The sequence below is a fragment of the Primulina eburnea genome, chromosome 16, assembly GCF_022965805.1.
Source record: "Primulina eburnea isolate SZY01 chromosome 16, ASM2296580v1, whole genome shotgun sequence".
Classification (NCBI taxonomy): domain Eukaryota; kingdom Viridiplantae; phylum Streptophyta; class Magnoliopsida; order Lamiales; family Gesneriaceae; genus Primulina; species Primulina eburnea.
Window position 1 is genome coordinate 22754698 of NC_133116.1, and position 4115 is coordinate 22758812.

Sequence of the window (4115 nt, forward strand, 5' to 3'; positions counted from 1 at the left end):
TCTTTGAAATATCTGGGGTGAATTAGCTAATCCCATTGGTAACACTTCCCAAATATAATGTCCTTGAGGTGTGGAGAAAGCTGTGAATTTCTTGCTTTCTTCCTGCATCCGAATATGATAGAATCCGTACTTGCAATCGAATTTAGAGAATATCTTGGCATTGCGAATGCAACTTATCAAGTGTTCTCTACTAGGTATGAAATACCCATCAAACTCCAGGATTTTATTAATTTTTTGATAATTAATAACTAATCTGGGTTTTCCTCGTTTTATCTCACCATGATTTCTTACCAGAAAACCTGGACTGCTATGTGGTGACATACCTGCTCTGATCAAACCAAGGTCCAAATGTTCCTTGATTATAATCTGCATATCCCTTTGATCAATGATGTTCATTGGGATAGGTTTACAATGGACAAATTCATACTCTTTGCCTCCTTGATCTTAAGGCAAGCCCTGAGTTGATTTCTGTCCCACCATGCCAAGGGATCTTCATTGTAGTTTTCTTTGATCCTTTTCTTGACATCTTCCAATGATACCTTAGCTTCAAACTCTACTTCATTTGTATGTAGAGTTATCTTAAGGCATTCTATATCGTCTGGTTGGAGTTCTCTATCTGCTCTTAACTGGAGCATCGTTTCTCCAAACCGTCTTGAATCCTTCATTTTTGGGTTCAGAAGTTTTCCTGAATCACCACGCTTGCTGCGAAACTGAATTGGCAATTTTCTATAAAATGCCTCTCTAAGTGTCTGGACTATGATTTTGTGAGCACATGGTGTTGTGAACACTAATCTTCTAGTCTCATTTTCTTGTGTATAGGACTTGAACATTTGTAGGAAATTATTTCCTAACAATATGTCAGCTCCTGTATCATGAAAATAAATTGGTGTTGTCTTTACCTTGTACCAAGGTGTTTGACCAGCACCGCCAATCATGATTTCAGTCATCTTAATCCCTTTACATATAATTAAGATTCTTCTGGAAAAATCTCTTCCAGCAATCTTGGGTAATTCTTCTTCCAAATTATCTGGAAAAACTCCTCGTTTTGCTGTACAGATTCCAGCACCTGAATCAATATAAGCTGCAAAATATTCTGCTTTATATTGTTCATATAACATTCCTACTGGAATGTATATGGAGAATGGACTTGTGGTCATTGGATTTTCCACATTTTATCCTCTGCCATAAACTCCATTCCATACTCCAGACGTTTCCAAGGTTTATGTTCCTCAAGAAACTCTAGTCCAAGAATCAGTCGATCTGATTCTTTCCCTGGAATACCTTGGATATAGACTTCCAATTCCCCGATATTAATCAGTCCTTGGTAAGTTCCTATCGTAGGTTGTTCCAAATAGTATATGGTATTACAAGGAAATTGATTCCTTTGTTTCGTAATATCAAATACTATTTCTACTTCTTTCCACCCTTCTGGGCATCTAAGTTTTCCTATTGTAAAAAAACTTTTTAGCTCCTGTTGGGTTTCTATGACATGCTTTTTATCCCATCTGTAACTTGTAATTCTATCTCCTTGAAAAGATAGTCTTCTTGATTCCAATCTAAGACTTTGATTCCTTTGTAGAATCGGTTTATCTTGGATCTGGATATCTGTTTCCTGTATTAAAGGAAACTCGACTCTTTCTGGATAAATTGCCTGAGCAACTTTTCCAAATATCTCAGGGATTTCAATAAACTCATTTCTAATAAACAATTCAGAATGATGTGTATTAGATAGAGCATATGAAATTTGATAGGTGATAGAATATGGCCTATTACCTTCTTTCATCAGCCTTTTTTCCTTGAAGTTCTGATGCAATGTCAAGGCTCGGCTGAAATCTCGATCTGCCAGGTTGTAGGCTATCCTTGGATAGATTACTCCTACAATTTTTCCCGCACAGAGATTTCCTGAGATTGTCCCCAGTACTGAATCTTGTAGATTCCCCATTCTTTTATCGCATATAGCAATATCAATTGGTGAATCTATCCCTTCTTTGAAAGTAGCCTTTATCATAATTTGGATTGCTCCAATATGAATCCAGGACATAGTCCTTGCTACTTCTATCTTGAGTTTTTGTAATTCCTCCTTAATTTCTTCGGAAGGAATTAACTGCATCTCCATTCTATTTCCTGTAAGTTCCATCGGGATTGCCATTTCCCTTCTAGAAGCTTTATAGATTAGATGATGCTTTCTGTTTCATATGCCAAGACTTCCTAAGAACTTTTCTACCTGTCCTGCAGAGAAACCTTGATATTTCTGTAGACTCGGATTTTCTCTCATGATTCTTTGAACCATGTTATGAGATATTGTTGTCTGGCTGAAAAATCCAGACAGATCTTCATGTGTTTCTTGTCGAAACACCTCGTCTTCAGTCAGATTCCGATTCCGTTCCATCAGATTCTTCCTGACTTAAGACTTCTTCTTCTTCATATATACTCTCATCTGAGGCGATGTCCTCAAACCGGTATACTTGAATAAGATCTTGGTAGTAAACTGCTTCTTCAATATCCGGGGTAGGATCAAAGCGTTTAATACCTCTTTTTTCATTTTCTGGACAATTGGTCGAAATATGACCTCTTGCTCCACATGTCCAGCAATTACAGTCCTTGAAACTTTCATTAGCCCGAGTATGAGCTCTTCTGAAAGTTTTCTTGGTAGTTGTTCTTCCTGTGCTTCGATATGTACTCGAGGCTTGGGATGATATCATACTCCTTGACGGTCCGCTTCTTTGTCCAGATTTATAAGATCTGGCTTTCTGTCTAGACCATACAGTTCTTGGTTTCCAAGAACTTTTCCCACTTCGGGCATAAGGATGAGTTCTAAAACTTTTCTTTTTATGCTTCTGTGGTTTACTTCCAATAATTGTTGGAAGATCATTTTCTTTACAACACAAAGGAGTTCTTTTATTGATACCCCTTAGTCGTTTGTAATTCTTTTGTAATGCTGCCAAATGGCACCATTCTGCCAATTTTCCTTTAAGGAAAGAGGCTCTTCGTGTCAATGTATCTGGATTTCCAGGTACATATTCCCTTATGAGCATTTCTCTCCAAGGGCTTGGCATTTTTGCGAAGAAAAGCTGCATAGCTATATCTTCTTCGACTCCTGAATTCCATCTATATTTGGTAAATAACATGATGTATTCATCTACCAAACATATATCATGTAATTCAAGACTATACAGAGCTTGAGTATATTTTTTCTTCTTCTCTGTATCTTGACTGTTGAAATAGTCTTCCCCTATAAAGTGTGCTTTGAATAGGGTAGCCATCTTTCCAGCGATCTCACTAAGAGATTCACCCACTAGGACTGACTCTTTCATGTCTGATGAAGTCATGTCCCAAGCAATTTTCACTTGTAACGACCCATTACAGGCCCAGTGGACCGCCCATACGGCCCACTGCCCCAATCGACCCAAGGCTATCCCGATCTTGTGACTTGGCCCGTAGGCCGAGTGGGCTTGCCCACCCTGTGGTGTCACTCACGGGCTTTCCATAGGCGTCGTATGGGTTACTCATAGGACTCTCCACACCAGGTTGGTGGAGTGATACCTCCCCAAGTCTCGAACCCATGACCACCTGGCTCAAGTACATTGTTCAAAGAGACTTGGTACAAGTCACAAGATCGGGATAGCCTTGGGTCGATTGGGGCAGTGGGCCGTATGGGCGGTCCACTGGGCTTGTAATGGGTCGTTACAATAAAAGGCGCCTTTTATTCTAACGACCCAAGGCTATCCCGATCTTGGGCTCCCTCTATGGGGCCTTTTCCCTCACGGGCTTTCCATAGGCGTCGTTACTCATAGGACTCTCCACACCAGGTTGGTGGAGTGATACCTCCCCAAGTCTCGAACCCATGACCTCCTGGCTTAAGTACATTGTTCAAAGAGACTTGGTACCAATTGAGCTACTATCCCGATCTTGGGCTTGATGTTTGAGTTGGTTAATGAATTATTTGACTTGTATTTGTGGATATAGAGTTGATATTGGTATTATTTATGGATTATTGTTGTAGGTGGTGACCAAGAGCTAAGTTTGAGGTGTTCTATTGGTTTGTAAGTGGAATTTCATCCTTTTTGCTCACATGATGTTATATGTATTGTGTTTTAAAGATTTTAAAGTGATAT